This window comes from Lissotriton vulgaris, chromosome 10, assembly GCF_964263255.1.
Source record: "Lissotriton vulgaris chromosome 10, aLisVul1.2, whole genome shotgun sequence".
Taxonomy (NCBI): Eukaryota; Metazoa; Chordata; class Amphibia; order Caudata; family Salamandridae; genus Lissotriton; species Lissotriton vulgaris.
The window spans coordinates 770,907,163-770,932,305 of record NC_141698.1 but is presented as its reverse complement, the minus strand read 5'-3'; the positions used below and the strand labels follow the sequence as shown (position 1 = coordinate 770,932,305).

The window sequence follows — 25,143 nt, the reverse complement described above, 5'->3', positions numbered from 1 at the left end:
TTCGGCAACACTTCATCAGAGGCCATAGAGTTCAAGCAGCTGCCGCCGGGCTGTTTTGAGTGCACCACTATATGTTCATTAACCCCGCCTACTGGGCGTCGTCACCACAAAGGCTCCTGGTTATTGTAGTGTCTTGTACTTGCTGCAGTGAGCTGCCTTGCCGCATTTGCCAAATATTCAAAATAACTCCCCAGTGGGTTGTGGTGCAAGGCTGAAGGCTGCGCTGAAGCTTCGTATCCCTCAGTAATCAGCACCTGTTCCAAAGGCGACGGCGTAGCTTGACGTCATCGCAGGAGTGCTGTTGCCAGCACCGGAGCATCTCCACGGCTCAGGCCAGCCGTACAAATCCAAACACAAGGTTGCACGTGAAGGAGACGCCCACAACAAGTAAGTTGATCTGCCATTCATCTTTAATGAGGGGTAAAACGGAGCCAGCCCCCAAACATCACAGGATTAAAAGTCTCTCGCCTGACGCGTTTCGTGTTCGGCAACACTTCATCAGAGGTCATAGAGTTCAAGCAGCTGCGGCCGGGCTGTTTTGAGTGCACCACTATATGTTCATTAACCCCGCCTACTGGGCGTCGTCACCACAAAGGCTCCTGGTTATTGTAGTGTCTCGTACTTGCTGCAGTGAGCTGCCTTGCCGCATTTGCCAAATATTCAAAATAACTCCCCAGTGGGTTGTGGTGCAAGGCTGAAGGCTGAAGGCTGCGCTGAAGCTTCGTATCCCTCAGTAATCAGCACCTGTTCCAAAGGCGACGGCGTAGCTTGACGTCATCGCAGGAGTGCTGTTGCCAGCACCGGAGCATCTCCATGGCTCAGGCCAGCCGTACAAATCCAAACACAAGGTTGCCCGTGAAGGAGACGCCCACAACAAGTAAGTTGATCTGCCATTCATCTTTAATGAGGGGTAAAACGGAGCCAGCCGCCAAACATCACAGGATTAAAAGTCTCTCGCCTGACGCGTTTCGTGTTCGGCAACACTTCATCAGAGGCCATAGAGTTCAAGCAGCTGCGGCCGGGCTGTTTTGAGTGCACCACTATATGTTCTTTAACCCCGCCTACTGGGCGTCGTCACCACAAAGGCTCCTGGTTATTGTAGTGTCTCGTACTTGCTGCAGTGAGCTGCCTTGACGCATTTGCCAAATATTCAAAATAACTCCCCAGTGGGTTGTGGTGCAAGGCTGAAGGCTGCGCTGAAGCTTCGTATCCCTCAGTAATCAGCACCTGTTCCAAAGGCGACGGCGTAGCTTGACGTCATCGCAGGAGTGCTGTTGCCAGCACTGGAGCATCTCCACGGCTCAGGCCAGCCGTACAAATCCAAACACAAAGTTGCCCGTGAAGGAGACACCCACAACAAGTAAGTTGATCTGCCATTCATCTTTAATGAGGGGTAAAACGGAGCCAGCCGCCAAACATCACAGGATTAAAAGTCTCTCGCCTGACGCGTTTCGTGTTCGGCAACACTTCATCAGAGGCCATAGAGTTCAAGCAGCTGCGGCCGGGCTGTTTTGAGTGCACCACTATATGTTCATTAACCCCGCCTACTGGGCGTCGTCACCACAAAGGCTCCTGGTTATTGTAGTGTCTCGTACTTGCTGCAGTGAGCTGCCTTGCCGCATTTGCCAAATATTCAAAATAACTCCCTGGTGGGTTGTGGTGCAAGGCTGAAGGCTGCGCTGAAGCTTCGTATCCCTCAGTAATCAGCACCTGTTCCAAAGGCGACGGCGTCGCTTGACGTCATCGCAGGAGTGCTGTTGCCAGCACCGGAGCATCTCCATGGCTCAGGCCAGCCGTACAAATCCAAACACAAGGTTGCCCGTGAAGGAGACGCCCACAACAAGTAAGTTGATCTGCCATTCATCTTTAATGAGGGGTAAAACGGAGCCAGCCGCCAAACATCACAGGATTAAAAGTCTCTCGCCTGACGCATTTCGTGTTCGGCAACACTTCATCAGAGGCCATAGAGTTCAAGCAGCTGCGGCCGGGCTGTTTTGGTTGCACCACTATATGTTCATTAACCCCACCTACTGGGCGTCGTCACCACAAAGGCTCCTGGTTATTGTAGTGTCTCGTACTTGCTGCAGTGAGCTGCCTTGCCACATTTGCCAAATATTCAAAATAACTCCCCAGTGGGTTGTGGTGCAAGACTGAAGGCTACGCTGAAGCTTCGTATCCCTCAGTAATCAGCACCTGTTCCAAAGGCGACGGCGTAGCTTGACGTCATCGCAGGAGTGCTGTTGCCAGCACCGGAGCATCTCCACGGCTCAGGCCAGCCGTACAAATCCAAACACAAGGTTGCCCGTGAAGGAGACGCCCACAACAAGTAAGTTGATCTGCCATTCATCATTAATGAGGGGTAAAACGGAGCCAGCCGCCAAACATCACAGGATTAAAAGTCTCTCGCCTGACGCGTTTCGTGTTCGGCAACACTTCATCAGAGGCCATAGAGTTCAAGCAGCAGCGGCCGGGCTGTTTTGAGTGCACCACTATATGTTCATTAACCCCGCCTACTGGGCGTCGTCACCACAAAGGCTCCTGGTTATTGTAGTGTCTCGTACTTGCTGCAGTGAGCTGCCTTGCCGCATTTGCCAAATATTCAAAATAACTCCCCAGTGGGTTGTGGTGCAAGGCTGAAGGCTGCGCTGAAGCTTCGTATCCCTCAGTAATCAGCACCTGTTCCAAAGGCGACGGCGTAGCTTGACGTCATCGCAGGAGTGCTGTTGCCAGCACTGGAGCATCTCCACGGCTCAGGCCAGCCGTACAAATCCAAACACAAAGTTGCCCGTGAAGGAGACACCCACAACAAGTAAGTTGATCTGCCATTCATCTTTAATGAGGGGTAAAACGGAGCCAGCCGCCAAACATCACAGGATTAAAAGTCTCTCGCCTGACGCGTTTCGTGTTCGGCAACACTTCATCAGAGGCCATAGAGTTCAAGCAGCTGCGGCCGGGCTGTTTTGAGTGCACCACTATATGTTCATTAACCCCGCCTACTGGGCGTCGTCACCACAAAGGCTCCTGGTTATTGTAGTGTCTCGTACTTGCTGCAGTGAGCTGCCTTGCCGCATTTGCCAAATATTCAAAATAACTCCCCAGTGGGTTGTGGTGCAAGGCTGAAGGCTGCGCTGAAGCTTCGTATCCCTCAGTAATCAGCACCTGTTCCAAAGGCGACGGCGTAGCTTGGCGTCATCGCAGGAGTGCTTTTGCCAGCACCGGAGCATCTCCACGGCTCAGGCCAGCCGTACAAATCCAAACACAAGGTTGCCCGTGAAGGAGACGCCCACAACTAGTAAGTTGATCTGCCATTCATCTTTAATGAGGGGTAAAACGGAGCCAGCCGCCAAACATCACAGGATTAAAAGTCTCTCGCCTGACGCGTTTCGTGTTCGGCAACACTTCATCAGAGGCCATAGAGTTCAAGCAACTGCGGCCGGGCTGTTTTGAGTGCACCACTATATGTTCATTAACCCCGCCTACTGGGCGTCGTCACCACAAATGAATATTTGGCAAATGCAGCAAGGCAGCTCACTGCAGCAAGTACGAGACACTACAATAACCAGGAGCCTTTGTGGTGACGCCGCCCAGTAGGCGGGGTTAATGAACATATAGTGGTGCACTCAAAACAGCCCGGCCGCAGCTGCTTGAACTCTATGGCCTCTGATGAAGTGTTGCCGAACACGAAACGCGTCAGGCGAGAGACTTTTAATCCTGTGATGTTTGGCGGCTGGCTCCGTTTTACCCCTCATTAAAGATGAATGGCAGATCAACTTACTTGATGTGGGCGTCTCCTTCACGGGCAACCTTGTGTTTGGATATATATATATATATATATATATGTGTGTGTGTGTGTGTTTGTATTTAAATGTATATTTATAAATGTTTATTTTTAATTGATCCAAAATTATATTGTGGCAATGTAATAAACTAACACTGTAATACCATATTTACTCATAAATAATTAAAAATACTACTTAACATTTACTCTAATAATATGTGAACATTTAAAAGTGAAATATTAATTTAAATTAAATTAAAAAAAAGTTTACTTGAACTAATGTACTTGTAAACCCAACCCTGATTCCCAAAAATAGTTGACTGTCAGTTAACACCAACTATCCCTGGAACCTAAAGATCCTTTAATATCCCTAAACACTAGCCTTCCCTCAACCCTAAAAACTCATTACAACTCTTAAACATCACCCTCCCCTGAACCTAAATAAATCCTTACTACCCCTATATATAACCTGTCCCTGTTTCCTAATATCTCCTTCTAACCTTTATCACCTTCGAATCTCATGACAAGCTCAGCTCGTCATAAGCCACGGTGCTCGTGTGCTCATGACGAGCTGAGCTCGTCATGATCTTTAGAACGCTCGCACGCTGGGCTAATTCCCCTGCTGTGCGAACGTATTAAAGAAACGGGTGAGCTCAGCTCGTCATGAGCACACGACCACCGTGGTTCATGACGAGCTGACCTCGTCATGAGCACAGGGGCGCTGTGCGCGCCCCCGCCCCCCAGCACAGCAAGGGAATTTGCCCAGCTGCGAAGGGGTTATACACTACACAACCCTGAACCCTAAAAACCCCTTACTACCTCTGTACACCACTTATCTCGGAACTGTAAAAACTCCTTGCTTCCTGTATACAGTTCCCTTCTCTGAACCCTAAAAACTCCTTACTACAAGTGTTTGGATGCTGGGCAGTGAGAGTTTTGGCCAGGAACGGCACTGAGACTGCCCTGTCATTCACAATATATTAAACGCGGTTTATTGTGGAGATGGGTGATGCTGCTGCACTGATCCTTTTGGATCGGTCCATAGTTTTTTTATATGGATTATGATATTCTGATCAAGCGTTTTACTGGCTTAGGTCTAAGGGATGCTGTGCTTGGTGTACAAAGATTCCTAATAAGAAGTTGGAAATTGCTTCAAATAACGATTTGCAATTGGCGATCTCTTATTAGAATCTACTAAAATGGATTCAGTAGAAGGGGACGCAATTTGAACACAAATTTCTATCGAATTCATTGGTATTTTGTGAACGAAGCTATGTATTAATAGGTTTGTTCACAAAATATTAACGTAATGGGTGTCTGTTCGACCTACCTCATTAATATGCATGAGGTAGGACACAAATTGAGACCTTCTAAGATTGGTTAGAGTCACAGGCATGGTGGCCTGCTGAGGGTCAGAAGACCACAATATCTGTGTTTGCTTTTAAATAAAACAAACTTTATTTTGTTAATGGAGTCAGTTTTTCTAGGGAAAGCGTTGGATAGCGTAGGGGTTAAAATTACTATTCCCACTCCAGTGGGTGCAACAGTAGGGAAAGCGTTGGATAGCGTAGGGGTTAAAATTACTATTCCCGCTCCAGTGGGTGCAACAGTAGGGAAAACATTGGATAGCGTAGAGGTAAAATGTACTATTCCCACTCCAGTGGGTGCAACAGTAGGGAAAGCGTTGGATAGCGTAGGGGTAAAAATTACTATTCCCACTCCAAAGAGTGCAACAGTAGGGAAAGCGTTGGATAGCGTAAGGGTAAAAATTACTATTCCCACTCCAAAGAGTGCAACAGTAGGGAAAGCATTGGATAGCGTAGGGGTAAAAATTACTATTCCCACTCCAGTGGGTGCAACAGTAGGAAAAGCGTTGGATAGCATAGGGGTTAAAATTACTATTCCCACTCCAAAGAGTGAAACAGTAGGGAAAGCGTTGGATAGCGTAGGGGTTACAATCACTATTCCCACTCCAGTGGGTGAAACAGTAGGGATAGCGTAGGGGTTAAAATTACTATTCCCACTCCAGTGGGTGCAACAGTAGGGAAAGCGTTGGATAGCATAGGGTTAAAATTACTATTCCCACTCCAAAGAGTGCAACAGTAGGGAAAGCGTTGGATAGCGTAGGGGTAAAAATTACTATTCCCACTCCAGTGGGTGCAACAGTAGGGAAAGCGTTGGATAGCGTAGGGGTTAAAATTACTATTCCCACTCCAAAGAGTGCAACAGTAGGGAAAGCGTTGGATAGCGTTGGGGTAAAAATTACTATTCCCACTCCAGTGGGTGCAACAGTAGGGAAAGCGTTGGATAGCGTAGGGGTTAAAATTACTATTCCCACTCCAAAGAGTGCAACAGTAGGGAAAGCGTTGGATAGCGTAGGGGTTAAAATTACTATTCCCACTCCAAAGAGTGCAACAGTAGGGAAAGCGTTGGATAGCGTAGGGGTTAAAATTACTATTCCCACTCCAGTGGGTGCAACCGTAGGGAAATCGTTGGATAGCGTAGGGGTTAAAATTGCTATTCCCACTCCAGTGGGTGCAACAGTAGGAAAAACGTTGGATAGCGTAGAGGTTAAAAGTACTATTCCCACTCCAAAGAGTGCAACAGTAGGGAAAGCTTTGGATAGCGTAAGGGTTAAAATTACTATTCCCACTCCAGAGAATACAACATTAGGGAAAGTAAATACTTCATATATTATTTAAAAATTTAAAAATGAACATCAATTATTAATTAATTAAAAATAATTAAAAAGGGGGGCGTGGCCAAGATGGCGACGGAGTGAGACGTCTTTTCAGGTCCCTCCGGCGCCAAGCCCAGCTTAGCTTTGTTCCAGCCTCGAAAGCGGCCTGCTTCTTGGCAATTTGGGCGCTGCTGTGACCCCTGGTGCTGAGGGGTCCGGTCCGGAGTCACGAGGACGGCCAGCAGAGACCCGCAGGCGGACCTGGTCGCGGGGGCGGTCCGCGACCTTACAATCCCCGGCCTGGATTAGCGGAGAGAGCCGAACATCCGGCCCGTGGCGCCGCAGAGCGAACATCGGCGGAGGAGGGACAGGGACGTCACTCCTGTCCCCCGCTGCTGCAGAGACCCTGCTTCCCACCGGTGAGAGACAATGAGCGGGGGAGCGCTGGCGGGTAGGAACGCCGGACTCTGGTGAAGCGGCGGCCTCGCTGCTTCCCCTCCCCCCACCCCCGTTTCGACTGGCTGGACGGAGCGGCCTGACCGAGATCTGCCCGCCTGCATCTCCCACCGTGGTGGCCCCGAGGCGGAGTGGTGGAACCGGCAGACCGCGCTGACCGGGGGGGCCTGGCTGAGGGCTCCGGAGCTCCTGCGGACTGCGGTTTGGTGATCCCTGGCCCTGGGAGCTTGACGAGCTCGGGCCCCGAACTTGGCAGGCGGGAGCGCGAACCACCGAGGAGGGACCGCAGCGGGGGGGACCCCTGGACTCTGTGCTTGCACCTGCCCCCCAACAACCTGAGGAGCGGCTCCGGGCACCGGAGGTGTGTGGCAGTGCACCGCGCTGGGGGTGTAGGCGCAGCAGAACTGGACCAGCTACAGGAGGGGGCCCCGGCAGCGACGCTATCTCTTCCCCACAACGCACCAGAAGGGATCAGGAGGTGGGGGAGCCCCTGCCGAAGTGCGGCCTCCTGAGAACTCGGCGCCTGGGGGGACCCCTGGAGAGGCCTGGACGTTCCCCTGCTTGTACCGCGCATGTGCACCTGTGGTGCGGATCTGTCGTGGAGGCGGCCCTTCCTTGGAGGCCCGGCTAGGGAGCTCGGCGGCTAGGCAGAGGGGAAACGTGCGCTACACGCGACGATTGGCCGAGGCCAGGCCGGACTCATGCCTGGGCCGTGATTCCAGGGGGTTCCGGGCTCATGGGACGCTAGCGGGAGACACGACTATGCGACCCCTCGGAGGCGGAGTACCAGCGACGGCCACCTGCAGGACGGAGTGGGGCCTGGCTCTGGGGGGGCCCGGACCGCAGGGGGATCGGTGCGGAGACAGCTTTCCCGGCACTGGTACAGCGGGGATCTTGTGATTGCCGGAGGAGGGACTGCTGCCTTACCCGGAGGTGCAGAGATGACTTCCACGCTGCGCAAGGGGAAGCCTGGGAAAGATGGCGCAGCTAAGAATTCTCAACAACCGCCGTCCCCTGGACCCAGCGTCTCGCCCAAGAAATCGGACGACGAGGCCCCTGCAACCAAGGCCTTTATGACGGAGCTCTTTGCCTCCATTAAGGAGGACATCTCGGAACTCCGTGCCCAACTAGCATCGGACCTTCGTGATGTGCGGAGAGACGTGGACGGCATTGGGGAGAGGGTGGCCACCTTGGAGGACCACGACCTAAGCCTAGCAAACGATGTCCACCAGCTCCAGCAAGATATCATTAGGCTCACGGAGCAGAACTTGGACCTCCAGTCCCATACGGAGGATCTGGAGAACCGTTCCCGCCGGAACAACATCCGCATTCGGGCGGTGCCGTGGGACAGAGAAGAAGGTGACCTGCGGGGTTATTTATGTCCAGGCTCTTTTCTTACAGGTTCTAGGCGACTATGATGTTCAGGAAATCAGGATGGACAGAGTACACAGAGTTGGTCTCCCTAGGAGGGGAGGGGGGCCGCCCCCGGACATCCTGGTCTGTGTCCACGATTTCCAGCTAAAAGAGCGTATCCTACGGAAGGCGCGGACCATCCCTTCTTTGCAATTCAGAGAGCATCGTCCCCAGCCGTACCAGGACTTAATTAAACAACAGGGGGTGGTGATGGACAGAGTTTCTGAATTAAGCAGAAAACTCTCACCCAGTCAAGAGATCAGGGCTTAATCCAACACCGTTTTTTAGCTCACTGCACCATCCCAGCTCAGAACCTGGCTATATGCAAATTAGTCTGTCCCTGGCCCAGTGCATCATGGGAACTGGGCAAACCAAACTACCAAGCCAATTCTTTCACTGGGAAGGAAACAAGCTACCGGGGACCGGTTTCTGGCATTTCAGCCGTCTTCGGCCCGGCTTGCTTGAATCCTGATGGTGCAATGAGCAAGGGACTCACGTCTGAGTATACCCTTCCACGCTTATGGTGGACAAAATAATTAAACAACAGGGGGTGGTGATGGACAGAGTTTCTGAATTAAGCAGAATACTCTCACCCAGTCAAGAGATCAGGGCTTAATCCAACACCGTTTTTTAGCTCACTGCACCATCCCAGCTCAGAACCTGGCTATATGCAAATTAGTCTGTCCCTGGCCCAGTGCATCATGGGAACAGGGCAAACCAAACTACCAAGCCAATTCTTTCACTGGGAAGAAAACAAGCTACCGGGGACCGGTTTCTGGCATTTCAGCCGTCTTCGGCCCGGCTTGCTTGAATCCTGATGGTGCAATGAGCAAGGGACTCACGTCTGAGTATACCCTTCCACGCTTATGGTGGACAAAATAATTAAACAACAGGGGGTGGTGATGGACAGAGTTTCTGAATTAAGCAGAATACTCTCACCCAGTCAAGAGATCAGGGCTTAATCCAACACCGTTTTTTAGCTCACTGCACCATCCCAGCTCAGAACCTGGCTATATGCAAATTAGTCTGTCCCTGGCCCAGTGCATCATGGGAACAGGGCAAACCAAACTACCAAGCCAATTCTTTCACTGGGAAGGAAACAAGCTACCGGGGACCGGTTTCTGGCATTTCAGCCGTCTTCGGCCCGGCTTGCTTGAATCCTGATGGTGCAATGAGCAAGGGACTCACGTCTGAGTATACCCTTCCACGCTTATGGTGGACAAAATAATTAAACAACAGGGGGTGGTGATGGACAGAGTTTCTGAATTAAGCAGAATACTCTCACCCAGTCAAGAGATCAGGGCTTAATCCAACACCGTTTTTTAGCTCACTGCACCATCCCAGCTCAGAACCTGGCTATATGCAAATTAGTCTGTCCCTGGCCCAGTGCATCATGGGAACAGGGCAAACCAAACTACCAAGCCAATTCTTTCACTGGGAAGGAAACAAGCTACCGGGGACCGGTTTCTGGCATTTCAGCCGTCTTCGGCCCGGCTTGCTTGAATCCTGATGGTGCAATGAGCAAGGGACTCACGTCTGAGTATACCCTTCCACGCTTATGGTGGACAAAATAATTAAACAACAGGGGGTGGTGATGGACAGAGTTTCTGAATTAAGCAGAATACTCTCACCCAGTCAAGAGATCAGGGCTTAATCCAACACCGTTTTTTAGCTCACTGCACCATCCCAGCTCAGAACCTGGCTATATGCAAATTAGTCTGTCCCTGGCCCAGTGCATCATGGGAACAGGGCAAACCAAACTACCAAGCCAATTCTTTCACTGGGAAGGAAACAAGCTACCGGGGACCGGTTTCTGGCATTTCAGCCGTCTTCGGCCCGGCTTGCTTGAATCCTGATGGTGCAATGAGCAAGGGACTCACGTCTGAGTATACCCTTCCACGCTTATGGTGGACAAAATAATTAAACAACAGGGGGTGGTGATGGACAGAGTTTCTGAATTAAGCAGAATACTCTCACCCTGTCAAGAGATCAGGGCTTAATCCAACACCGTTTTTTAGCTCACTGCACCATCCCAGCTCAGAACCTGGCTATATGCAAATTAGTCTGTCCCTGGCCCAGTGCATCATGGGAACAGGGCAAACCAAACTACCAAGCCAATTCTTTCACTGGGAAGGAAACAAGCTACCGGGGACCGGTTTCTGGCATTTCAGCTGTCTTCGGCCCGGCTTGCTTGAATCCTGATGGTGCAATGAGCAAGGGACTTAGCAGCATCGACCCTCCAGAAGAGGCGGGAGTTTCGCCCGGTGACCGCCTTCCTCCGGGAACGCAACATCTCCTACTCATGGGGTCAATTTTTTCCGCATCATCTTTAGGTGGGAAAACAGACTAGCACAGGTTCGATCTCTCCAGGTGGCGAAGGACTTGTTGGGTCTGGACGACGGGACTCCCTCACAGGAGGCTGGCGGTTCGCCGGCACGGAGACGCAGGCGTTCTTCCTCATGGCAGAGGGTGGGCCCGGATACGAACCGTGGGCGGCCTGACCGTACGGCTAGTCTACAAGAGAGAGGAAATGCAGTGGCTTCAGTGGCTTTGGCGACTTTAGCATCTTCCCAGCAGAGCTCCGGGGCTGCTTGATCTTGAGCCGCCAGCTGGTTGGTGCCGGAGGGACACGTGACACCAGGTACCTTGGGTTTAATTGTACTTTTGGAGAAGACACCCCGTACCGTGGCCTATGGGGTCCCTCCATGGGTGCCCCATCCCCAGCCCTGGAGGAACTCTACGAACTGTTCTCCGATGGGACTGCTAAGTACACTGTTTTGGTTTTGGTTGGGGTTCTTGGGGGGGGGGGGTGCTTTGGGGGCCAATTGAGGAGGGGGGTTGTTGGGAACAGCGGGGGGGTCGGGTGGGGGAGTGGTGGCGTCCGGAATGAATGCGTAGTTTGCTTGTTTCCTCCTCCTTGTGGAATACTTGAGAAGTTGCATATCTGTCCTTTGGGCGGGACTACCTATTGGGTTGGAGTTACACGTGGGTCTGGTCTTGGGTGCAACATCGGGACGATTCCACAGAGAGGGTTACTAATAGTTCCCCATGCCACTTAGTATTGGAACGTGGAATGTAAAGGGCCTCAATTCCCCTCAGAAACGCCAGAAAATTTGGAAATATATCACTGACCACCACTTAGATATTGTGGGGCTCCAGCAGACTCACCTGGCACGTAAAGATGAGCTACGACTAAGACATAGGCATTTCCCACTCATTTATAGGGCATCTGCATCTACTAAACATAGGGGTGTGGCACTTTTATTCCGAGCATTTCTGCACTTCCAGCCTATGGGGATCAGTGGTGACAAGGAGGGACGTTGGTTGATGGTCAAGGGGACACTTTACGGCAGACTCTGTACGTTTGTGGTGGTGTATGTTCCCAACTCTGGGCAGAATGCTTTTCTTCGAGACCTGTTGGATAGGATGGAGGGTTTTCATGGGGGACTTTAACATGGTTTGGGACAAGGATTTGAATAGCTCCCGAGCCCAGAGAGCAGGTAGTGGGGTTTTCTCTACGGAAACGCAGCGTATGGTAGGGGAGCTTGGATTGGTTGATACCTGGCGATTCCTGCACCCACAAGCGCGAGACTATACCTTCTATTCCCATGTTCATCATACTTATTCCCGTCTAGATCATATCTTTGTGAGCCAGGCCCTCAGGGGAGATGTCCGTGATTCTGCTGTCTTCCCGCTCTCTGTGTCAGATCATAGCCTGCTGGTTCTCGGGCTCCACTGGTCAGCAGGGGGGGGACGGGGTGAGGAAATGGTACTTCCCGCCGGCGCTTGTCCGGGATGATACCTCATGCAAGGAACTACGTAAAGCTATAGGGGAGTTTTTGGCCCTCAACCCGGTAGCGGATACCTCACTTTTCAATACGTGGGATGCGTGTAAGGCATCACTGCGGGGTACATGCCTGGGCCTCAATGCTAACCTCAATAGGTTACGGAGGAAGGAACGGGAAGACCTGGAGACAGAACTGGCAACCTTAGAACAGGCGCATAAAGCGAACCCGTCCAGACTGACTCTTAGACCCTTGACAGCCGTGCAGGGTAAATTGAAGGCCCACTACACCAACAGTGCAGAGTTTACTCTCCTGCGGCTTAGGCGTGTCTCCTATTCCCAGGGGAATAAGGTGGGCAGGCACTTAGCCCGGCAGCTACGGGACAAGAGGGAGAGAGATTATATTGGTGAAATTCTGGACTCACATGGTTCACTACATCATAGTGATGTGGATAAGGCAGGTATTTTTGGCCGATTCTACGAGGCGCTCTATAAGGGTGACTCCCTGGATCAGGCGGCGCAGGACCGTTTCTTGGCGGATCTCCCCATCCCACAAGTATCTAAGGAATGGAACGAACTCTTGGCCGCCCCAATCTCTAGATCGGAGGTGTTGGACGCCATTAGAGATCTGAAGCTCCACAAGGCGCCGGGTCCTGATGGCTACACGGCCCTGTTTTACAAGTCCTTTGCGGCAGAGCTGTGTGACTTTTTAGTGTCCCTTTTCAACAAAATGGCAGTCACTGGGACGACCACGGGCACCATGGCCGAGGCCGTGATCACCGTGATCCCCAAACCGAAGAAAGACCCTTCCAAATGTTCATTGTACCGCCCGATAGCACTTCTCAATGTGGACGCTAAATTGTATTCCACTATCATAGCACGCAGGCTCCAAGATTTAATGCCGGCCATCATTCACCCGGATCAATCCGGGTTTATTAAAGGCCGCCAGACGCATGACAACTTAAGGAGGGTCATACATCTCATAGAAAAGGCCACCTGGTTCCGTATCCCGGCAGTGCTGGTGGGGTTGGACGCGGAAAAAGCCATTGACTGGGTTGACTGGAAGTTCATGTTCAGCGCACTGGAGGCCTTCGGCTTTTCGCACCAATTCATCACCATGATCCGGGTGAACTATAGCTGCCCTAGTTCGAGAGTAGTGATTAATGGCCATCGTTCCGCCAGCTTCTCGCACTCCCGGGGCACAAGGCAGGGCTGCCCCATTCCCCTCTCCTCTTTGCTTTGAGCATCGAACCTTTGGCTCTTGCGGTGCGCGAGCGGGAACAGATAAAGGGACTCCCCTTTTCGGGAGAACAGCACAAAATCTCCCTCTTTGCAGATGACGTGTTGCTGTCGGTGGGGAAGCCGGCTCAGTCCTTACCACATCTCCAAAACCTGCTGTCCGATTTTGAGACGGTGGCCGGATTTAAGATTAATTTTAATAAGTCATACATCTTGAATCTAACCCTCCCTCCAGCAGACTTGGAGCGACTGCGCCCACTCACGCCTCTGGCGTGGGCGCCTGCCTCCCTGTTATATTTGGGAGTCCATCTGACTCCTTCTATAAGCTCCCTATTCACAGCGAACTTCCCGCCGATGTTGGCGGCGGTGCGCAGGGAACTGGACCGGTGGAAGCCGAAATATATCTCGTGGCTTGGTAGGATCCATACCATCAAGATGGTCCTCCTTCCTAGGTTTTTGTATCTCTTTCAGGCCCTCCCCATTCCTATGGAGCTGGACTTCAACCCGGCGCCTTAAGACTCGACTGCTGAAATACATCTGGCAGGGAGGCCGGGCGTGCTTCTCCTTCGCAACGCTGCGGCACCCACGGGAGGGGGGTGGAGTGGGCCTCCCTGACATGCACTTGTACTACAAGGCTGCCCAACTGCGAGTGTTGGTGGAATGGTCGCAGCAGCTCTCTGAGAAACACTGGCTGCACATGGATAGAAGTGTGGCCGGGAGATCGATTTGGGACCTCGCCTGGAAGCCCAAGTCGGACAGGCCTAGGAACGCCTACATCAGCACGCCCACTAGCACCGTTTTAAAGGTGTGGGACACGATCATGCAAGACGAGCGGTGGACAACGTTTCCCTCCCCTTTCACTCCCATACATTTCAATCCGGCCGGCGTTACGGGAGGGTCCCTTTCGGCTGTGGCGAGAAGGAGGGTGTAGAGCCCTTACGCACTTATTCCACGGAACTGAACCCCTCACATTCCATAACTGCATGCGTGACTATGGTCTCCCACCTTCGGAACGCTTCCGTCATGCTCAACTGCTCTACTGGGCGACCTCGGCGGGTCTGAGAGACGCGGCTACCAGACCACTCTCGCTCTTTGAGACCTTTATTCTCCGATCTTCCACGATGAAGGGGACGATTTCCTTTTTATATAAACTCTTACTGACCACTGTGGTCTCCCCACGTCCACGTTACATGAACCACTGGGAAACCCTCCTAGGCCGAGACATAACCAGGGACGAATGGAGGGGTCTCTGGCGGGATATTGTAGCTCACAATCACTCGGTGGATCTGCGAAAAGCCCATCTTAAAACCATGTTTGATTGGTACCTCTACCCATCAAAACTGCATCGCATATTCCCAGCGTCTTCGGACCGGTGTTGGAGGGGCTGTGGACTGTTGGGAGACTTCCGCCACATCTGGTGGGACTGCCCGATCATCCGGCCGAAATCTTATCCCATATCAAGGACATATTAGGATATCCCGTCCCGGATTCTTTGTCCTATGTCATCCTGGGCCTTCGAGACCCACTGTTAGAACACCAAACAAAGGCGGATAAACAAATCTTGTGGCTGCCTTGGAGCGGCTAAACTTACGCTGGCCGCAGCCTGGAAGAAACCAGCAGCCCCGGCTCTCTCATTGTGGCAAGCGAGACTGTGGAGATTATTGAGCATGGAGAGAATGGCGGACATCTTCCGGGGCAACTTTAAGAACTTTATATTTCGATGGGGACCCTTGGTTCGCTTTCTATCGAGGGGCTTGCCCTCAGCGGTATACCCGTCTGCTCTGCGCGCCCTTCACCTTTTCCAGATTTAACTTGACTGAATGTTTGAGGGATTTAGATTGTATGCATGTGTGGGCACCACCAGTAAGGGGGGGTGTTGGGGGGGGGGGAAGTTGGGGGGGTTGTTCATGACTTGTTCCGGCACCGCATAACTGATGGAGACTTTTGATTGCCCGGGAGCTTTCGCAACATTCCGACTGTAAGGGAAGTGACCATCTCCATGGTGAGGACTGCTGATGTGCCATGAAGCGGCTGACTTTGATTCCGTACTGCTCGCGGGCAAGCACTGCCCTTAAGAATAGCCGGGTCTGATGTAATTTGTTATCCTACGTGCCTCCCTGTAAGCTTCTTCTAGTCCCTTTATTGGGAGTTGCTGCGGTTCTGCCGCTTGTTTCCTTCTGTCTTTCCTTTCTTCCTTTCTCACTTTGTATTTGAACTGCAATAAATAAAACTTTTACAAAAAAAAATTTAAAAAATGTATATAATATAATAATTAATATATTACAATTACTAATTAACAATTATTAATTCAATTGATCACCTATTAATACAAATTAATTAAAAATTAACAATTAATTATTTAATAATTAAAAATTATTTTACAATTATTTCCAATTACATAAATGTAAATAAATTTAATTATTTAATTAATTATTAATAAATTACTTCCCACCCTATTCCCCTATAAACCCACAACCCGCTACAGAAAATAAATAAAAAAATGTACATAATTACCAATTAATCAATTAATTAAAATTAATTACCAATTAAAATGTAATTAATTAACACTTATAAATTAATTAACAATTAATTAAAAATTACTATCAATAAATACATTTACATATTTAATTATAATTAAATTACTTCCCACCCTATTCCCCTATAAACCCACAACCCGCTACAGAACTAAATTACGCAATAATTATAAAAACAAAATTCATTAATTAAAATAAATTATAACATAGATACACACTTTTCACACATATTATAACAAAAAAATACACTATTAAAAAATCGATATTTTTAACTATCTATATTATTTACTATGATATTTTAACTTTCTATATTTTTAACAGTCGATATTAAATCACTTACCTTAAAAACGATATTTTGGTTATCTATATTCTGTCCTGTCGATATTTTGTCCAGTCTATATTTAAAACTCGATATTATGTCCAATCGATGTTTGGAGTCGATAATATGTCTGTGCACCGCACTCATCATGTCAAGACTGATTGCTGCAACAAATCTATGCTGTATTCTATTTCTAAATTCTGAACAGTTTATGCCAAGCTCAACGACTATGTGACACTCTATACCCTCAGATTAGAGCAATAAGGAGACATCTTTGAAATCATAAGTACCAATGACACTGGATGCTGACTAAACAAGACATTGACCTGAAGTTCCTGTGGATAAGCTGCCAAGCTTTCTATGACATGGTGCCCTTCAACCTCACCAGAGGGTTGATGCTGTGCCAACCACCAAGACATCTAGCGGTCACCTTCCACAACCTGTTGACGAAAGTGACATCATTTTGGGAATAAATTCCTGTTCTAAAAATGCTTCTATCATTGGAACTGTGGGGCATATTATCAAGCAGGGCGTTAAAATTATCGCTGTTTTAACGGCAGAAACTTGCCGCTAAAGCGGCGATAATGGGCTTGATAATATGCCCTGGAGAATTCCAATAGAAGCCCATGTTCACACCAGAACATGGGTTTCTATTGGAATTCACAAGACCATATTATCAAGCTCATTATCGCCGTTTTAGCTGCAGTTTTCTGCTGCTAAAAAGGCGATAATTTTTAACGCCCTGCTTGATAATATGCCCTTCTATTGCTTTATCACCACCTCAAATATGATCATATTTAGAACAAATCTGTTTATTGGTAAGGAGTCAAAATGCGAAAACACTGCCTTCTGCCTACATCCACAGGCCGGCAGAGCTTACCTTAAGCAGCAAGACACAGCTTGTATGCCCACAACCTAGAGGCTGGCAGCTTTATATAAGGAATGGCTCTTTGTAGTGATTGAGGACTTCTTACTTTTTAGAGTAGACAAACACAATAATAACGAGCATTTACAATGCAATGGTCTCGGCATTAATAAAGGTAGAGCTATTGGCATTGCTCATGACATTTTTTTTTTAATCATAAATAAATGGCATTGTCATTAACATTGCCAATAGCTTAATTGTTAAATAAATGGCATTGTCATTTTCAATGCCAATAGCTTAATCGCTCGCAAATGCATGACCTATTGCATTTACACCCACACAGAGCCACACACACAAAGCCACCCACACACGCATACAGAGCCACCCACACAGTGTCATTCACATAGAGCCACCTACACAGAGCCACCCTCACACAGACAGAGCCACCCACACATAGAGCCACCTACAAAAAAGCTATCCACACAGAGCCACATACACACAGAGCCACACACAGAGCCCCCCCACACACACACACAGAGCCACCCCCCCACACACACAGAGCCACACTCACACAGAGCCACACACACACAGAGCCACACACACAGAGACACACACACGCAGCCACACACAGACAGAGCCACACACAGACAGACAGAGCCACACACAGACAGACAGAGCCACAGACAGAGCCACACACAGACAGAGCAACACACACAGAACCCCACACACAGACAGAGTCACACACACAGACGAACCCAATAACTTTGTTATGCATGGTCTCCTTAAGGGGCAGCATTTCTAACCCCTTGGGCCGCTTTAGCGTCCGTTTTAACAGGAATTCAATCTTATGCTAGAGTCATGAATCACTAACATCCCTCCTCCGGAGGAGGAAGCTGATTTAGATGCTGCAATCTGCCTTATTGGCTGATCTAGAGACTCAAAACCGAATGAATCACAGGTCACATGAGGGCCACATGAGAGTCTATCCCGTGCAGTGTTATGCTAAAGGGAACATTTTCCACCCAGCCACTAGAAATTAAGTCAAACCCTCAATCCCAGCAAGGGCTGCACCTGAAGTAAGTGCAACACTAACAGCCGCAGAAGAGGTGTGGCTACTCACCAGAGAGTTACAAGATGCCTATATGGGTGGCGTTGCAGGACACTTTCCTCCCCTGACTATTCTAAGAAAGATACGCGGCCTATTGACACTCTGCAGGTGAGCTCAGGGGAATATTGTAACAAGCTGCCTAGATGGCCTATTTTAAGCAAGCATGTTCTCTGGCTGTACCCTGCCGATAATCAGACTGGGAGGACCTCGTGAAACAAGCGACTGACTTATGACGGAAAAGGACAGATTTATTCCAGTCCTGCGAACATACCAGCGTACGGTACCCAACCCCACCCCTAGCCAATGAATGCTCTTTCCTGGAGGGAGCAATGCAGCAGAGGAGCAGGGGCTCCATGGATGTAACCGGGCGGAGAGCCTTACGGCAGAAGCTATCTCTGGCTACCCTCAGCGCTCCACCGACAACATATTGTCTATCAGAAATGACCACCTAGCTCCCATCATGCGCTCATTCCGGCTGTGCCCCCTCTAAGCTGGTACAAAATAATTCCCCAATACCAGTCAGACCCTCCAGTTTATCGCGATTTCGCGATTCACGAAAAAATCGCGAAATCGGCAGACTACCGCGATGGCCGCGATAATAACCATATTGGCCGCGAAATTTAGAAAAAAGTGTCTCTACCGGCGGGAGACTGCAAAACAAACAATGCCTTTAATTGGCTGTGCGCCCCTCCCCACTCGTGTGTGTCAGCAGCTTCCCGGGGACACAGAGAGACAGTCTGTTTTTTAGCTGCCACCCGCAGCAGAGTACTTAATAGGTCTTTTAAAAGACCTTTCACTTGCTAATGAGTCTTTGTGTTTCACCCTTTCTTTGACCTCTCTGCCTAGGGCTGGAATAATTAACCTCGGGCGATCAGGACAGTCGATGTAAGCCACAACTCTTGGAGCCTTATCTTCCCTGACTCTGAAAAAAGGGAAACGGACTGTTAACCAACACTACAACTGCACTACAGAGTACAAACTATACAGATTAAATTTACGAAATCTTCTATCGAACAAACCATGCAAATAAAATCAGATCTCAGTTAATGAGGGTTGACACCAGGTCTCTTTTTACAACCGAGCCTCACCAAGACAACAAATGCGCGAACAAGGTATTAGTAACTTCTCCGCAGTATAAAAAATGCCTTTAACAAAAAAAAATTGTATTATATGCATTTCCATTATTGAGACAAGATTAGAGACAAAATGCATGTCTTAGAAGACTAACGGAAAATGATAGAAATCTTCAACGGGAGATGCTACGTTTTCCAAGAATGCTGCCTCACAGCATGGGCATCAGAAAGATGGCTATGACAATAGAGTTATGTTATATTCTTCATTCATATGTATTGTTTGTCTGCTTTTTGTATAATTAGAAATGCATCTCACATACACGAGCCGAGGGGGGCTGGGGGGGGGGGGGGGGGAGTGGCTGTAGTGTAGCCTTTTGAGCTCAATGGATGTTGCACACCTGGAGCTGTGGGTCCCGTGACACGTCCCCCGCCCCCAGCAGGGAGGCACAGAGATGCCCTCCCATGAGTGGGAAAGAAGAAGGAAGACGACGCAGAGAGATACTGATTTCCCCCCCCCCCCCCCCCCCCCATTGAGAGAGGCACAGAAAAGGCGGGTGGATGAATGATGGGTGGATGGATGGATGAAAGGCTGAAGGATGGATAGATGTGTGAAAAGGTGGGTGGATGAATGATGAGTGGATGGATGAATGAAAGGGTGGATGGATGAATGATGGATGGATGGAAGGATGAAAGGGTGGATGGATGAAGGATAGATTGGTGAAGGATAGATGTATGGGTGGAAGAATGAAAGGGTGGACGGAAGAATGGGTGGATGAAAGGGTGGATGAATGATGGATGGATGTGTAAAAAGATGGGTGAATGAATGAAGGGTGAATGGATGGATGAAAGGGTGGATGGATGAATGATGGATGGAAGGATGAAAGGGTGGATGGATGAAGGATAGATTGGTGAAGGATAGATGTATGGATGGAAGAATGAAAGGGTGGACGGATGAAGGATGGATGAAAGGGTGGGTGGATGGATGAATGATGGATATGTAAAAAGATGGGTGGATGAATGATGGGTGAATGGATGGATGAAAGGGTTGATGGATGAATGATGGATGTATGGATGGAAGGATGAAAGGGTGGATGGATGAAGGATGGATGTATGGATGGGAGGATGAAAGGGTGGATGGATGAAGGATGGGTGTATGTATGGATGGGAGGATGAAAGGGTGGATGGATGAAGGATAGATTGGTGAAGGATAGATGTATGGATGGAAGAATGAAAGGGTGGTCAGATGAAGGATGGATGGATGAAAGGGTGGATGGATGAATGATGGATGGATGGATGTGTGAAAAGGTGGGGGGGATGAATGATGGGTAGATGGATGGATGAAAGGGTGGGTGGATGGATGGATGAAAGGGTGGATAGGTGAAGGATGGATGTATGGCTGGGAGGATGAAAGGGTGGGTGGATGAAGGATGGGAAGATGAAAGGGTAGATGGATGGATGAATGGATAAAAGGTTGCATGGATGAATGATGGATGTGTGAAAAGGTGGGTGGATGAATGATGGGTGGATGGAAGGAAGGGAGGATGGATGTATGGATGGTTTTTCCCCTATTCACAAACCTAAAATTATACTGAGAGAGGGCCCTTTTCAGCGGCGGGCCCTGGGGGGATTGCTTTGGGGCATTTATTCATTAGTTTATGTCCTATATGCAGCCTTGAAGCCAAACAAAGTGTCTACATTGTAAATAAACCAAAAATACATAGTTTCATGTTGTTAAACAACTAAAAAAACGAAGATATCTGTGTTTGTTGTAGGAAAAACCGCCAAATAAAATGCCGCTAAATTGCCGCTAAATTTCCATTATTGTGCCGCTAAATTTCCATTTTTGTGCCGCTAAATTTGCTAATCCATGCCGCTATATCCTGGGGGGTCTGGGCATAGTCTTCTGAAGGGGAATCGGGTCAATCACCAGCGTGAGCAAAGCAAGTTCCTACGCCATGCTGTATGTTATGGGACACTCGTCTGGTAGTCCACGTAATGTGTCTTTCTGTATGACATTTCATCATACGTGTAGAACTGTTATTTTTCCGTTGCATCGAGAGTAGAGCCACCATCACAGAAGGTTCACTGCGATAAACCATCTGCAATTTTATGTAGCGAAGTCACCAGCGTGTTACAACAGTAGCAGGATAAATTTGTTTATTGTATTTGCATTTATATAGCGCTTACCACTCCTGAGAAGGCGTCGAAGCGCCTTTCCTCGAGTAGCATGCTACCCCGGAACCCAAAGAGGATTATTCGCGAATTAGTATACTATAGGGAGATATGAAATTAATTTGAGCGGTGGACATGTGAGTTTGTTATTTGTTTTGAATAAAGATAGTGGAGGAAAGGGTTTGCATGTATATAGGGCTGGCTACCCCTAATGAAGTGTCGAAGCACTTTTCGGCAGGTAGCCGCTACTCCGGAACGCACACAGGATTAGTTGGGAATTACTACAGGGGAAATAAGAAATTTATTTGAGCAGTGTACATGCAAGTCTTTTGGATTGAAAAGAGTTGTGGAGGGATAGAAGAGGGAAGGGTTTCTTTGGAGATGATAGCAGTAGGAGGAGGTTTGGGACGAGTAAAGGGGAGATGGAGGGGGAAGAGTCAGAGGTAAGGCTATAGAAAGGCTTGTTTGCCAAACGCCTTACGCCTGCTTCAAGCAGGCGCAGGGTTTTGACGCAGCATGGGCCCAAAAGTGACTGAGTGAAATCTTGTAGATTTCACTCAGCCACTTTTAGGAGGCGTTTCTGCGCAGGAATGCCTCCTTCTGGCGCAGGGCTTTACAACGTGACGCATCTCCCAGATGCGTCACGTTGTAAGTACCCCGCACCATGGCGCATCTTTTGCGCTGCCGCTGTGTCACAAAAGTGATGCAACAGTGGTGTAAAAGGGGCGCAAGGGACTTGTAAATCTGCCCCAAAGTGTCTACATTGTTATTAAACCAAATATATATAGCTTCATGTTGTTAATTAACTCAAAAAACCAAGATATCTGTATTTGTTGTAGGAAAAATGGCCAAATAAAATGCCGCAAAATTGCCGCTTTATTTCCATATTTGTGCCGCTAAATTTGCTAATCCATGCCGCTATATCCTGGGGGGTCTGACCAGTGGCATTTCTCAGTGTAGTCAAGAGGCATGATTTCAGGACCAACCCCTTCAATGCGTGTATTATAAGCTCCCATCAAGCATATATCTAGGACATCATCCCCCTTCATCACTCCCGGGCTGTGTTACCGCATAGACACTAATCCACCATGCCTTCTCTCTTCTACCCCCACACTAAGTTCATGAAGCACTACTTGCATCTCCGGCTACACATTATGCGCCCCTACTGCCCTATTCCCCCACTCGCATGATAGATGCTCCCATGAAGCTGGCGGCGCTATCTCCCCAAGGACTAATGCCCAGGATGCAATCCCATCTCCGATTACTAATGGGAGCCTCAGAGCACTACTCACGAGCTTTAGTTGTGGTATAGGCGAATTTATGACCTGCCGTCATTTAGTGAGTCAGGCAGTAACATCACTGAAAGCTAACGCCTGCGCCCCACATGTACATGCCGTTCTTCCATCCATCAAGAGTGTTCTAAGGCGAAGTTGCCTGTTACAACAGAGCGCCGCCCAAGGCTGTTCTCCCAGCCCGACCGCATTATACCCCTAACTGTGCGGCTGGGCATGAGTCACCAATTATGGGTGTCTGCCTGCCTGCGCAGGGCCAGGTATGCAAGAAATAATCAGGTACAGGTTCAACTTTGGCACAAAAAACTCCCCTAATAATCGTGTCTGATTCGCCTATGTAATGTCCGAGAAATGCCTCCCCGTGCAACAATCTCTGTATGGCCTGAGCGTTGTGCCCTCTAACACGCTTGTGTCTTCGCCCACCACACCAGACACCCACCCAGAGAAAAAGTGCCCCAATTTAAGCTTCCAGCATGCAATGACTGTCTATAATCAAAGGCATTTGATTATGCAAAGAGGGCGGTGGTTTCTCCCCCCCTGGTCTGAAACCCCTGTGTGCCATGGGGTTGGAGCAACGAGTCAGGAGGCTCATACCACACCTCAGTAACCATCTGGTGCGCTGTGCAGCTCCGCCAGTTCGAGCTGCGCCTCTAAAACCCGATCCTTGAGTGGGGCACACAACCTGAACTGATATTATGTCGGACAAAACAGCTCTCCAGTTTCTATGCCAAACATCTCCGTGAGCACCGCTTCAAGCCGGCGAGCAACACCATCCGGTCAGCACCTGGTGTACAAGGGTCTGCGCTAAGATGCTCCATGTATCTCCGTGAACATTTCAGACCGCCAACGAACACGTATACCAGTAAAGAAATCGCTCCTCCATGAAATCTCATCCCGAGTGGGAACGATGCCACTCTGTCCAAGAAGGAGCACAACGCAAAAGTTACTACTTGTGTAACGATATATCTGTAAGAGACATTAGTCCGTGATAGATTCCTTACCTTAGAATATCCCCAGGCGTCAGACTGGATCCAGAAACTTTTGCGTAGCAATACCCCTGCGCATCGGTAGGCGTTGTCCGCGGCTCCGCGTCCGTTGTCGGCGTCGCTAGCACCGGAATGACGTCGCCGGAGTACTTAAACGCCACCCTCGCGCGCTAATGTCAGTTCTTATACACAGCTTTTCCGCAGCAGATACGCAAAGCCAGGATAGAACCAACACTGGTGCCATGAAACTAGGGCCCTGAAAGGGGATGACCTTAACCCTAGATATCGGTTCGCAGAACGGGGAGAATGGGTGGGTCGGTAAGGAATCTATCACTAACTAATGTCTCTTACAGATATATCGTTACACAAGTAGTAACTTGTGCATCTGAAAGAGACACGTTAGTGATAGATTCCTTACCTTAGAATAGATACCCCAGCAATACCAAACCCGGAGGTGGGTCTACGAACCAATAATCACACCAGAAAGTCCTGGAGGACGGAACGGCCAAAGAAGCCATCCCTCCGGACTTGGCTGTCCAGGCAGTAGTGTCTTGCGAACATGTGCAGCGAGGCCCACGTAGCTGCCGGACAAATGTCCTGCAAGGAGACACCTCGGCCCAGGGCAGTAGTAGTCGCCGTGGCCCGAGTGGAGTGGGCCCTCAGCCCAACAGGAGGTTCCTTTTTAGCCAAAGAGTAACACGCCTGGATGCACAACACGATCCACAGAGAGATGGTCCGCTTGTGCACCACCCGTCCTTTCTTAGCGCCTACGTAACCAACAAAGAGTTTGTCATCCACCCGGAACTGGCGTGTGCGATCCAGATAGTAAGAGAGCGCACGTTTTGGGTCCAGACGGTGGAGCCTCTCCTCCTCTTTCGAGGGATGCGGAGGCGGAAAGAAGGTGGGCAAGGTGATGAACTGCCCGATGTGGAAGGCTGTGACTACCTTGGGCAGGAAAGAGGGTTTTGTCCGCAACACAACCTTGTCCGGATGGACAGAAAGGAAAAGAGGTTTAGAGGAAAGAGCCTGGAGCTCACTCCCTCTCCTGGCAGAGGTGATGGCAACCAGGAAAGCAGTATTGAGCGTAAGAAGACGGAGAGGACAGTTATGAAGCGGCTCAAAGTGAGCGCACATCAGGTAAGTTAGAACCAGGTTCAAGTCCCACTGGGGCATCACGAAAGGAAAAGGAGGGAGCATATGAGTGATGCCCTTCAAGAATCTGTTAACAATCGGGGACTTAAACAAAGAAGGCTGATCGGGTAGCCTTAAGAAGGCGGAAAGGGCAGAAAGGTAGGCAGCCCTTGATAGTGCCCAGAGCAGAGCCCTGCTGGGCAAGAGAAAGAAGGAAGAGGAGAACCTCAGAAAGAGGGGCATTGAGAGGATCCACAGCCTTTGCTGTGCACCATGCCACAAATCTGTTCCACCTGCAGGCGTATACCGACTT

At 49.4% G+C, this 25,143-nt stretch overlaps 1 protein-coding gene across 1 annotated transcript in view; it reads left to right on the top strand.

Moving 5' to 3' along the window:
* GSDME (gasdermin E) overlaps positions 1 to 25,143 on the top strand; it is a 617,497-nt gene that overhangs the window by 563,196 nt on the left and 29,158 nt on the right. The window lies entirely within an intron of this gene.